Below are 13,864 nucleotides of genomic sequence, written 5' to 3' on the forward strand. Positions count from 1 at the left end.
CTTGGCGCATACCTTCGACTGGGGCCGGATGTACGCCCGAACGCGCGGCGGGGAGCCGGAAGTTCCCTCCATCACCACGGTCCTCGCTGTCGAGTCGCAGGACCTGGAGTGGTGGGAGGCGCTGTGTGCCGTGAACGAGACCCTCGCTCACATCGACAGGGTCCAGCGAGTGGTGTCCATGCCCGAAGGTCCCGACAAGTGGTCACAGAAGCGCCAGATGACCGACTGGCTCAGAGGAGCCGCAGACCGAGACCGCAACAACGCCTCCACACGCGGCGACAAGGTCCACAACTACGCAGAGGCCTTCGCTCTTCGAGAGATGGGCAAGGGCACCGATGCTGACGTGGCCGAACAGCGCTCCATCTGTGAGGCCGCAGGAGTGCTCCCCTTCCTCGACCACTTCCATCGCTTCTGGGACGAGTTCCGCCCCAAGCCCCTGATGCCCGAGGCCACGGTCTGGAACAAGGAAGTCGGGTACGCGGGGACCACGGACCTGATCTGCGAGATCGAAGCCCCTTGGGGTCCTGCGATCACGGTCATGGACTGGAAGACCAAGAAGGGTCTCTTCCAGCGCAACGGCAAGCCGAAGACCTACGACCTCTCGGTGCACACCGGGATGCAGTTGACGGCGGCGGCGCACGCTGAGGAGGTCTGGATCGAGGGGGCTACTCCCGACGAGGACCAGTGGGTGCCGTGGGAGTACGAGGTGGAGTTGGGTGCGGCGGTGGCGTTCGCTCCTGACGGCTACGTCGTACGCCAGTACGACATCAAGAATCCTCTCGTGTGGGACACCTTCAAGTCGCTCCGTTCCGCCTGGGACTACAAGCGCTTCGGTGCGACAACGATGGGACCGAAGGTGGAGTCCCTCGCAGGCTTCGTGCGCTCCCCCAGCGCACCCCAGGCGTAAGTGTCAGTACCTGGTGATAGAACCTTCATAAGACCAAATACAGAACGGGACTTGGCCTTGTCGGCCTAGGGTGCTACTGTATGAGACACAGAGCGTAAGGAGAGGTTCCACCATGAGTATCAGCCCAGACCAACTGCCCAGCCGGGTTAGCAATTTCATCGCGTACGGCCCCGAAGAGCGCGCCGCCGATCCCACTAACGGTGGTGAGGTCATCACCGCGCGCCCCCAGGTCTACGTCCGGTACTTCCCCGGCATCGTCGTCAGCAACCTCACCGAGGGCGGACGAAGCGGCAACCGCGAAGGTCTCCTGACGGTCCACTTCGACCCTGCGTCGGTGGGCTTCTCCAACGCGATCTCTGCGCACATGAACAACGACGACCACACCGTCTCGATCCTCCGGAACTCCCTGGAGAACAAGGCACCCATCGCCGTGGCCATCGAGACCCAGCGGAAGAAGAAGAACTCCTCCTCGGGCAACCCGATCAGCCCCCTCACCCCGATCCATGCCCTTCGCGGCGCTGAGCACCCCAACGGTGACGGAGACGGCCAGAGCATGCTCGGCCCGAGCGGGCAGAACACCTCCAACCGCGTCGCCTTCGTCAATGGGCTGGGCACCCAGCACATCCAGAGCAACCCTTCCGAGTGGAAGTCCCTGGTCAATAACAAGTCCGGCGATCTTCCGCCCGAGGGCTGGCGGAACCACGCCACTGGCGAGGACTGGAAGGAGATCGGTGCCGCGATCCGCGACGGCGCGATGGCTCCCTCCAACTCTGCTCAGGGTGGCGCACCCGCCACTGCGGGCGGCTTCCCCTCCCCCAACGAGTTGGCGAGCCTGATCCAGGGCATCGTGAGCCAGTCCCTCAAGGACTTCGGCCCGACGCTCGCCAACCAGATCGCACAGGCATCCGGGGCGATGTCCCCGACCCCTCAGGGCCGACCCTCTGGCAAGTTCGAAGAGGGCAAGCAGTGGAACCCCCGCACCTCGGATGGCCGCATCAACCTCGGTGGCTACGTCGTCTCCTCCGAGCGCTGGGTCTTCGAGTGGGCCTACCGCCACCTCACGGAAGACCTGGAGGCCCAGATCGGCCCCGAGGACGCCTGGAGGCTCTCTGAGGCCGTGCTCAGCATGGCCAGCACCGTGCAGGCCAACGCCTACGGCCATGGCTTTGTCTCGGATCGCACCTCCGCTTCGCACCGCGAGGCCGAGCACTGGGTCCAGTGGGTCGTCAAGCGCTTGCTCCCCTACCCCGGCCTCGACGCCGACGAGGAGACCTTCACCGTCTGGTCCGAGGAGGTCGTCACCGAAGCGTCGGCACTCCTCGCTGAGGCCGGTCGCCACGCAGGCGACTACTTCTCCTCCGTGTCCAAGCGGGACAAGAACGGTGCCGCACCGCAGGCCGCTGAGGCCGACGAGTCGAACAACGGCCCGTCCGAGAAGGTCGTGCGTGCATTCCTCGACGTCATCCAGAAGGGCTGGGACAACCCGGAGACGATCAAGAACCTGGGCATCCAGGGCCGCGAGAACGGGTACGGAAACCTCCCGGTCTCCATGGTTGCGACCGAGGACGGCGTCGAGATCGCCTTCCCGCCCGCCGAGGGACAGAAGACGGGTCCACTGGAGTCTCTCCTGGTCCACCGATACCGGGTTCTGACCTCGCAGACCGATGCTCCGGCGCAGGATCAGGCTCCCGCCTCTGACGCTCCGGCGCAGGACACGCCTGTCCAGAACGCTCCCGAGCAGGAGACCTCCCCCGCGCCCGCTGACACCCCCGAGCAGGCCCCGGTTCCCGAGCAGGCCCCGGTTCCCGAGGCGCAGGAGCCTGACTCCGCTCACGCCATCATCGAGCGACTCAAGGTCGTCTCCGATGATTCGACCCTCCGCTCGATCTACGAGGACGTGAGCGACGCGAACCTCCTCGCGACGAAGGTCTATGTCGCCCCGGGACCGAACGGAGAGGTCATCTTCGGCCAGGAGGGACAGGACGGCTTCCAGGAGAAGACCATCGGCTCCGTCATCTCCATCATCCGCGCCTCGCTGGGCGTTGCATCCAATGCCACCAATGCCAGCAATGGTGACGCTCCCGCCGCACAGGAGCATCAGGACGCCCCGGTCAGCGAGGCTCCCCAGGAGGAGGCCAACGCCCCTCAGCAGGACACCGCCCCCGCCCCCGTCGAACAGGAGGCCCCTGAGGTTCCTCAGGAGCCGCAGAGTCAGCCCGTCGAGGAGCAGGCCCCCGAGGAGGTTCCGCAGAGCGCAGAGACCCCCGCCTCGGGTGCAGGCGGTGAAGCCCTGCGCATCGCGGAGGCCGCTGGCAAGGCGACCACCCCGGACGAAGTGGCCGCGCTCCGCGCCGAGGCCGAGCAGGGCGACCTCCTTGAGGCCACGGTGAACGTGAACGAGACCGAGGGTCCCCTGAACCTCTGGCTGGCGCACCAGACGCGCCGCACCTCTCGCGCTCAGCGCAACCGGAAGTGATGGCGGAGGCGCAGAAGCCCCAGGGTCTCCAGCGCAAGACCCCGATGAAGAGGGGCACGACTCCTCTTCGTCGGGGGAAGCCGCTGAAGGCTGACCCCTCGAAGGGCTTGAAATCAGACCCCTCCAAGGGCCTCAAGCGCACACCGTTCCGCACGTCTCCGGAGAAGGTCCGCGAACAGTGGGCCAAGGAGAAGGAGCGGGCGCACGAGAAGGCTAGTGAGCGCAAGAGGATCATCCCCCCGGAGCGGAAGAAGGCCCCGGAACGCAAGAAGCCTCTGGAGCGCTCGGCCCCGCAGGGCAAACCCAAGCCGGGGACCCCACGTAAACGTCCGTCTCGCCCTTCGGTTACAGCCGAGGAGCGCACATGCAGGGAAACGGTCGCCAACCGCTCCGAAGGAATATGCGAGAAGTGCGGCGCACCAGGAGGCCTGGAGAAGGCTCACCGTGTCGGACGAGGCCAGGGAGGTCAGTGGAACCCCTCCAACATCCTCGACCTCTGCCACGACTGCCATCACGGCAACCATGGGGCACCCCAGGTCGCCTATGACCATGGGTGGCACCTGCGTGGCCACATCACCGACACCGCTTCCGTGCCCGTGCTCCTGCGAAAGGGGTGGAGTGTTGGGTGGGCGCTCCTGGATGACAGGGGAGGGTACGAGTGGGTGGACGGCCCTCGTTGGGACGAGGACCTCATGTCGCCGCGCTCCTGAAAGCACCTGCTCCCGTAGGCTGAAAGCATTCACAAACCGAGAAGGAGTGAGCGCGGAATGAGCGACTCCAACGCACTTGACCCCATCCTCAAGGGAAGGTCAGCGGACCCCGCCGTCCGCGAGGGGATCGCTCTCGTGGAGTACCCGGAGTACCTCATCGCGGAGACGCTCGATGGCAACGGCCTTCGGGACGTGTACAACAGGATCGACTCCGAGTCCCTCACCCCCGAGGCGGCGGCTCAGGCCATCACGGACATGATCGCGGAGCGCCTGACCGAAGACATCCCCGAGGAAGACATCGACTCGCCACGCCAGGAGAGGGGCCGAGCGTCCTTCATCCCGGGCCTCAGCGCGAAGTTCCCTCAGCCTGTCGTCAGCAAGATATTCGGGAAGAAGACCCCTGTCCGTGAGGAGCCTGTCTTCACCGATGACGCCTCCCCCATCGACTTCGATTCCCCCGTGGTCGCGTCGCTCCTCATGCGCACCGAGGCGGTCACCCGACTCTGGCGGCACGGCAAGATGGACGCGGGGCGAGCGGCGCACCTCCTGGAGGTCGCAGTCAGCGACTACCAGGCACGCCAGCGACGAAATTGACACACTTGTCTGCGCTAGGTGCTATGCTCGTAAATACGACGTCAGGCAACTGGAGTCGAGCGAGATAGAACCCGTGAAGGGGCACAGAATGGAGAGTCACGTGAAGTGACGAGGAAGCAAGAAATCTCCTCCTCCGTACGGCCCTCTCAACTGGCTCTCATCGCGGTACCACTCACGATCAGAGAGAAGAGAGAACACCATGGCATTCGAGCCGATCTTCAACATCGAGGGCAACCTCCTCGGTGACCCCGACCTGCGCTTCACCCCCAACGGTGTGGCCGTCTGCAACTTCCGCGTCGGCATCAATGACGCCCGCCCGGAGTCCAACAACGGCAAGCAGGGCGTCCCTCCCCTCGTCGCGGAGGTGACGTGCTGGCGCGATGTGGCTGAGAACGCCGCCGAGACGCTCGCGGCGAAGACCCGCATCACCGCAAAGGTGCGCATGTCCGAGATCGGTGCGTACATCAACAAGGCGGGCGAGCCGGTCGGCACCCTCAAGGTCGAGGCGCTGGAGATCGGTCCCTCGCTCCGCTACGCCACCGCCACCGTCAACAAGGTCGCCCGCAATGCGGGTGGGCATCAGGGTGGCGGCAACCAGGGTCAGCAGGGCCAGCAGGGTGGCAACCAGGGCGGCGGCTGGGGCAACCAGGGTCAGAGCCAGCCTCAGCAGGGCGGCGATCCGTGGGCCAATGGCGCTCACCCGGGCCAGCAGGGCGGCAACCAGCAGAACCAGCCCCAGAGCCAGCCTCAGCAGGGCCAGGGCGGCGGCTGGGGAAGCGACCAGGGCTGGGGCAACAGCGGCGGCGGCGCTCAGGGCGGAGACCCCTGGGGCGGCAAGTGACCGCGAGGTTTTACCCCTCCTGAGAGCCGGGATTACGCCCGACATAGAAGGGTAAACAGGTAGCAGGCCAGGGCTTCTCGCCTTGGCCTGCTACTATAAGTTCAAGCCCTTGTGCGACAGGGGGAGAGTGATGGGTGGGCTGAGAAGCGACCCAGGGAGTGATGTGGTGTGGTGAGCGAAGCGGACGGCTCGGAGAAGACGGCTCTTCTGCCCTCTGAGGAACCCAAGGAACCCAAGGAGCGACAGCAGAAGACGGCCAGTTCAGCCCGATCCGTCTTCAACAAGGTCGCCGCCAAGGACAAGAAGAAGACCCCCAAGACCACCACCGCCAAGGAGAAGCCCTCGCTTCTCAAGCGCCACGTGGCCTGGGAGTTCCGCAACGCCTACATCTTCGCGCCGCTCCTCATCATCTTCTTCCTCCCGCGCCTCCTGGGCCAGTCCTACCAGGACTACTTCCTCAACCACCTGAGCCTCGCGGTGATCGTCCTGATCCCCTTCGCCCAGGTGGCCATCTACACGGTGCGCAACTACTCGCGCACCCACCCCCCGAAGACGAAGTCAGGCAAGCCCAAGCGCCCGCCACTGCCCGCGCTCCCGAAGACCAGCCAGTATGTCCGCGACACCACGGACATCATGGGCAACCTCGACCTCCTCCCCTGGAGACTCTTCTACGCTCTCGGGTTCTTGGGCATCGTCCTGCTCTCGGGCGTCTACTCCACCCTCAGCATCGACACCTTCACCAGCCTCGGTACGCAGGGGCCAGGTCAGGAAGCCGCGATCCGTGAGGTCATCGCCGGACTCGTTGTGCCCCTGTCTACTACGGCCTCTCGATCTACCGAACCCAGAGCATCATCAACTCCCGTCAGGACTCAGTGGGGTCCGTCTACGCCGTTGCCCGCGACACTCTTGGGTACCCGAAAGCCAACGCACGAACGAGCACCCCTCGCGCCGCGAAACTGAAGAACCCGAACGAGGCTATCGAGGTCAAGAAGTGGCGATCCCTCTACGAGATTGACGAGTTCTTCGCCGTCGCCCCCGAGGAACTCTCGGTGGAGGACGTGAAGAAGTGGGACGAGTTCAGCGTCAACCTCAATGCCAAGATGCCCCGCGATGAGGAGTGGCGCATCCAGCGCGACCCTCGGGGTCGTGGAGCCAAGGTCGGTCCTGCGAACTACCCCACGGGTGTCCTCTGGGATGGGGAGATCGACCCCGACCCGCTGACGTTCATCATCGGCCAGAACCTGGAGTCCGGGAAGAAGCAGTACCTGACCCTGAACGAGGCATCGCCGCACGTAGCAGTCTCGGGAGCCACCTCTTCAGGCAAGACCTCCCTTGCGGAGATCATGGCCGCTCAGGTGCTCATCAAGCCCATGCCCTGGGACCCGAGCCTGTACGGCATGGTGGTCGTCGTGGACCCCAAGGGGCCATTCGCACGACGCTGGGCAGGACGCCCCGGCGTGGTCGCCGTCAACGGCCAGGAAGACGCGGCAGAGCCAGACGATGACGGCAACCCGATCACAGGGCCAGTCGTCATGGCCTCAGGCCTGGAGTGGGTGGAGGCGGAGCATCAGCGCCGCGCCTCCGTGCTCGCCCGCTACAAGGACGTCGCGACGTGGGTCCACCTCCCCGATGAGGTGAAGCGGAAGGAGAAGTTCTTCCCGATCCTGGTCGTCCTGGACGAGTACCTCGACCACACCGACATGGAGTCCGCGAACGGGGACGAGCGCGTCGAGAAGGAGAACTTCGCCCGCGCCGTCATCACCCGGCTCACGGGCTGGCACGCTCGCAAGTATCGCAACGTCGGCATGCACACCGTCCTGATCGCACAGGAGGTGAAGATGACGGCCATCGGCTCGGCCCTCATGCGAAACCTCCCCGTGCGCGCCATCACGGGCCAGATGGATGACTCGCAGTTGTACACGATGTTCGGCAGGAAGGCCGAGGAGATTCCCTCCCTCCCTTCGACGCGCTACGTCTTCGAGGACGGCGAGAAGAAGGCGAAGACCATCCCTGGTCGCGCGCGCATCATGAACGCCCTCGGTCAGGACATCGAGAAGGTCCAGATTTCCTGGTTCGGAGGCAAGAACAACTCGGAGACGCTCGACAAGTGGCTCCCGCGCGGAGAGGCTCCCCCGAACGGCGACTTCTCCCTGCCGGAAGGAAAGCCCCGCAAGCGCTCTGACTTTGACGAGGAAGGCAACCTCATCGAAGAGGGCGTCGCGGCACCCGTGCAGGACGCCATCAGTGACCTCCCGGATGACGACGCCGCCCCCGCGCCTGCGCCCGCCTCTGCTGGGCTGGAGGAGGAAGAGACCTTCCCGGACGAGTGGAACGCGACCGAGGAGCCGTCACCCGCCGCCGACGAGGTCTTCCCTGCCGCACAGGCCGAAGACTTCCCTGCCGACGCGACACCGCAGGCACCTCAGACCCTCTCCTGCACGCAGGACGGGTGCGGGAAGGACGCGAAGGCGGCATGCTCGCGATGCGCCAACCAGACATGCGCTGAGCACCTGAGCCGACTCGCCTCCATGAAGGCGACGGATCGCTTCTGCCCCGCGTGCCGCGCCAGCCACCCTCTGGTCAAGGCCGGAGTGGAGGAGGTCTACGCCGTCATGGAGCAGGAGGTGCGTCCCCTGAAGGGGTTCACCGCCTCGTTCCAGACTCGTGAGACCGATGGGGCCATCAGCGCCGTCATCACGATCCCCACGGGCCAGAAGTTGATCGAAGTGCGAGCGGTTCCCGGCCAGGAGGTAGCGAGCCGCTCCCGGAGCGCGCAGAACTCCGGTGTCGATGACGTCATCGAGCACGTGCGCGACGTGGTCAACGGATACAAGAAGGGCTGAGATGGCAACCCCAAAGAAGACCGAACCAGGCTCGCTCCAGGCCATGGCGAAAGCGGCCAGCAAGAGCGTCTCGCCGCAGGCCCGAGCGAACGCGAAGAACGCCCGGGTCGCCCAGGAGGCGGGCAGTCAGGGCAAGACCCTCAGCCGGGTCCCGAACTACTCCATCCGCACCGACCTGATCGACCCTGTGCTGTCCTTCGTCGTCTACGGCACGCCTTCCCCTCAGGGGTCCAAGTCCTTCGGGGGGTTCAGCAATGGCAAGGCTCGGCTCGTGGAGCAGAGCAAGGGGGTGGACCCGTGGCGCAAGACGGTGCGGGCGGTTGCTCTGATCGCGATTCGCGAATGGCGGGCGGAGACCGGACGCGACTGGATGGCTATTGACGAGCCGGTCATGGTCTCTGCCGTTGTCACCCTGCCTGGCTCCAAGGCCGCTGAGGCACGGCAGGATGTGTTCTCCTACAGCGTTCCCGATCTCGACAAACTCCAGCGCGCCATCGGTGACGCGCTTGCCCCGACTCCCCTCGCTGACACGGTGGGCAAGGGGATGACCGAGAAGATGCGCAAGCAGGTGCGCGAGAAGACCATGGAGGAGCGTCGCAGGCTGTCCGTCCTGCACGACGACTCGCGCATCGTGATCTGGGACCAGTGCATGAAGGTCTACCCCGGCACGATGCCGCTGGCGCTCGCCTACCCCGGCGTCGTCATCCGAATCTGGCGCATGTCCGATCTCCACCGCGTCTCCAAGACCCCCATCGTCAAGAGGGACGGACACTACGTCATCAAGGCGGGCGACCTGCGCAAGTGGGCCACTCCCGAGGCGGGCTGGGATGCCGCCATCGCAGAGGCGTGGCAGAACCCCCAGGAGGTGCTCTCCGCGCCCCTGGAGCGCTCTGTGGCCCTCACGGGCAGGACAATCACCCAGGATGGCGTCCGGGTCGTCCTGAAGGCTCTAGCGACCAGCGGACCCGAGGTCTTCCTGGCGCTTTCCGCTACACCTTGAGGCCCTGTCTCAGGGCAGAGGTGATCTCCGAGATCACGGTCTCGACCAGGGTGTCCTGATCGACCGCTCTCTTCCCGCCTCCACCCGAGAGGGCTGACAGGTACGTCTGCGGCACGTTCACAAGGCGACGTTGCCCCTTCCGGCCCAGAATCCCCATGAGGTCACGGTTCCCTCGACGCTCAGGGGCGAACCAGATGACCTTCGCTCCCCCGCGTTCGAGGCGCTGAACAGCATCCCGAGCGGCACTCACCTGCGCGGGGCTGTACTCCCCGTCCGAGATGACGAACAGCAGGCGCACACCGCGCCCGGTAGTCAGGTCCAGTGAGCCATCCACGAGGGAGAACGCGGCCTTGAAGTCCCTCCCCGCCGCCGCTCGCTTTCAGGGGGAAGGGGCGAGAGGGGAACTCTCCCGGCTCTGACAGGACGGTGATCTTCTTTTCGTACGCGACCGAGAGCGACTTCCCGATCCCCTTCAGTGCGCTGGCCGAGGCCCACGAGAGTGCTGTAGCGAACGCCATCAGGGAGGCCATCGAGCCGGAGACGTCGGTCATGATCCCCATAGTCAGGGGAGGTTCCTCCGTGTGGCGGCCCAGGCGGGTCCTGAAGGGCTTGGCAGTCGTCTGCATACGCATGGAGCGCTGAGCGGTGTAGAGCATCGCCTCGCGGCCTTGCAAGCGTCCCGGGGGCGTCTCCGAGAGCACGTCGATCTTGTCCCGCTCCCGGAACCGCGCACGCTTGATCTCCTGCGTCAGGCGTACCGCCAGTTGCCGCTCAGCGTCAGTGGGGTCCCTTCGTTCATCCTTCGTGGCGAGGCGGAGTTTGCTCGACTTGCCAGGGTTCTCGAAGAACTCGGTCGCCTTCTTCTGCGCCTGCTTCTGGACCTTGGCGTCACGGGCCTCCTGATCCCGCTCTGCCTGGTCTTCTTCCGCCTTCGACTCTGCGTCTTCCTGCGCTTCCGCCTCAACGTCGTTCTCCTCCTGAATCTCCTGGGTGAGGGAAGACATCAGGTCCGACAATAGGTCTCCGGACATCGCGACCAGGGCTGTCTGCTCGGAGGGGGCATCGAGCATGTCGTCAGCGAACTCCGGGGGTTCCGGAGGCTCCCCTGGGCACACCACGATCAGTCCAAGGCCACCCGGCTTCTCCCCCACCACTTCGATCCAACGCTTGGCGACGTCGAGCAGGCCGGGGATGTCGCCGTCTTCGAGGTCGAGCGCTTCCCTCCAGAGCGCTTCAAGATCATCGAGGGCATCCCCCAGGACGAGGGAGAGGACTCTGCGCGGGGTCGCGATGTCTTCCGGCTCCAGCACTCCGGCGTCGCCTCGGGCAAGAGTCAGGATGGATAGCACTCCAGCCCTCCATCCGTCCACCCACCCCTCTTCCTCCATCGCCTCACGCGCCTCTTCCGAGGGCGGGGCGAACTGCGTGAGGTCGATGAGGACAGACTGCGCTCGCAGGTACGTTCGGTCCTGAGGGCGCTCCGACAGGTACCGCTTCTCGATCCGAGGCTCCTCCAGGAGCGTCGCAATCTCTCGCACGGAGGGAGAGACCCCGCCCATGACCTCCTTCCACTTCTCACCCCACTGCGTGAAGCGCACATGCGACGCCTCATGGCACCCCAAGCCGATGATGTGCGGGTGCTTGCGTCTACCCTCCGGGGTCAGTGGATTCACGCGCCCCGGGTCATCCCCTTGGAGGGCGAAGAGCGCGTTGATGGTGACGGTGCGCTCCGAAGGCGAGAACCAGGCTGGGGCGTCCGGCAGGCCAGCCTCCTCGTGGACATCCCACAGGAGATTCGTCGTCAGATCGTCAGCATCCGCGAGCGCCCGCATCACCGTGCTCATGCGGACCTCCAGAGCCTCCCGGGCGCGCGCCGTGGGCATCACGAGACGAACTCCCCGCCGAGATGGAGGGCGCGGGAGTCGCGGGAGTCTGGCACGGAGCGGTGCAGAGCCTTCTCGATCTCCTCGCGTTCCTTCACGGGGGCCTTGCCGAGCAGTGCGGAGTAGGCGTACTTCTTCCCCTTCTTCTCGCGGTCCCTCTTGAAGGCCAGGAGTTCACGGAGTTGAGGGGACCAGGAGATGATGTCCTCCCTCCGCTTGATGTTCAGCGCCTTGGCGGCGTTGATGACGTTCTGGGGCACCCCGAGGGCGCGCGCCAGTTCCCAATCCGTCTCGACCTCGATCTGGTGGTCGAACCGGCTCCTGAGGGCCTCAGAGAAGTTCGCTCCCGGGACGCCCGGGTTGCCCGACCCGATCACACAGAAGCGCTCCCCCACGGGGATCGGCTCCAGGCGAGGGTTCATCGGGATGCGCAGTACCCCGCGACCGTCCATGAGGGGGTACAGCGTCGAAGACAGGACGCGGCTGTCCGCAAGGAACACCTCGTCCACGTACAAGGGGATGTCCTGCTCTACGGCCCGCTGGAGCGGGCCTGGGGACCAGAGGAAGTTGCCCGACTCAGGGTCCTGGAAGAACGTGCCGAAGAAGTCGGCCTCCGTCGTGTCCACGGAGCACACGATGGTCTCCATGCCGAGGTGTTTGTAGGTGCCGTCCTCGTTGCGCTCGGCGTCGATGAACAGCCCACTCTCGGGGAGAGCCGTCTTGCCAGTGCCGGGAGGTCCGTAGAGCAGGACGTTCTCCTGTTCTTCCGCGCACTTGCGGATGAAGGCGATGTCCTGCATGCCTGCGAGGAACCGTGGCGTGTACTGCTGGCCGTTGGGGCGAAGGAACCCGGTCTTCCCTTCAGGCAGAGGGGTCGGCGGCAGGGGCGCGCTCTCCTGGTCGTCCGCGAACTCGTCCTCGAACGTCTCCAAGTCCTCGGGAGCGCCCGCGAATCCGGGATCGCTGTCTCCGCTCGCGAACGGCTCATCGAAACTGACCTGGCTCATGCACCCACCCTTATCCCTTGTTTGGTCTCCATGCCAGTCTACCGGAGCGGTTGGAGTTTGAGGGGAGAGGAGAGGGATGGGTGAGCCACTGTATGCGCCTTAGATGCAAGGCCAATTTCTATGTATTGTTCATGGTGCTACAGTATGTAGAGACACGTCTCAACGGAACGAGGGAACCCCCTGCACATGGACCAGAAGACTTCCCGCGCACGGAGGACCCAACTCGACGTGGTCGAGTCCTTCTCCGGGGCCTTCGCGTTCCTCTCGAACTTCCACGAGCACGCCTTCTCCTGGGAAAGCCGGATGGCGAAGACCGTGGAACACCACTACAACGCCGCCAAGACCGAGAACCCCGCCGAGAAGAGCCTCGTCTACGAACAGCCGACACCAGGCCGCGCCAAGCGCGAAGGCCAGAAGGTCACCCTCCGTGACGGATGGGACGACCACCTCAAGGTCGGGTACATGGAGTCGATCCTCCGGGAGAAGTTCGCCCCCGGAACCGCGCTCGCACAGCGCCTCCTGCACACAGGCGAAGCGCTTCTCATCGAAGGGAACGTCTGGCACGACCAATACTGGGGCCAGTGCACCTGCGAGAAGCACTACCACTGGGCAGGGACAAACACCCTTGGGCAACTGCTCATGAAGCACCGCGACGACCTCCGTGGAGGCTCGCCCTCCCTCGCTCGTGTCGGCATCACGGGACACCGCCCCCAGTTCCTCTCCCCCACCGAGAACTCCTGGGTGGCCGAAGTGCTCCCCGCTCTCATGCGCTCACTGCACCAGAACTGGGGTGCCCAAGTCGCGATCTCCGGGATGACACTCGGGGCGGACACCATCTGGGCGAACTCCGCCCTCGATCACGGACTCCGGCTGTGGGGGTACCTCCCCTCCCCTGACCAGGCTTCGCGATGGAAGCCCCAGGATCAGGAGAAGCACGCAGACCTCGCCACCAACGCCTCTCGCCTCGTCGTGCTGGGAGAGAACTACGACCAGAGGTGGCTCAGGGCGCGCAACGACCTCATCATCCGTGACTCGAACGTCCTCGTTGCGGTACACAAGGAGGGCAAGACCTCCGGGGGTACCGCCGCCGTCATCCGCAAGGCGCGCGCCTGCAAAGCGCGCCTGATCCGAGTCAATGTCACGCGCCGCGAGGTCGTCGCGGTCACGCAAGAGGGAGAGAGGCCATGGGCTTTCTGACGCTACGAAGAGGCGACCTCTTTTTCTCTCGCGCGCTCGCCGTAGGGCACGGGGTCAATATCCGTGGGGCTATGGGCGCAGGAATCGCCAGGGAGTTCCGCATCCGGTACCCCTCGATGTATGAGGAGTATCGGATGCGATGCCTCAGCGGAGACCTCCAGGCGGGCGAGATGTTTGCGTGGCAGAACCCGCAGAACAACCACTGGGTCTACAACCTTGCCTCGCAGGATGAGCCGGGTCCTTGCGCTCGCTTGGAGTGGCTCGAATCCAGTGTCCGCTCAATGGTCGAGCATGCCTCGCGGAACGGGGTGGGGCTGGTGGCCCTGCCTCGGATCGGGTGCGGCATCGGAGGCTTGAAGTGGTCTGACGTGGAGCGAGTTCTGTCCGAGATTGCACGTGATTCAAC

The sequence above is a fragment of the Tenebrio molitor genome, unplaced genomic scaffold (genome assembly GCF_963966145.1).
Source record: "Tenebrio molitor unplaced genomic scaffold, icTenMoli1.1 SCAFFOLD_221, whole genome shotgun sequence".
NCBI classification, from domain to species: domain Eukaryota; kingdom Metazoa; phylum Arthropoda; class Insecta; order Coleoptera; family Tenebrionidae; genus Tenebrio; species Tenebrio molitor.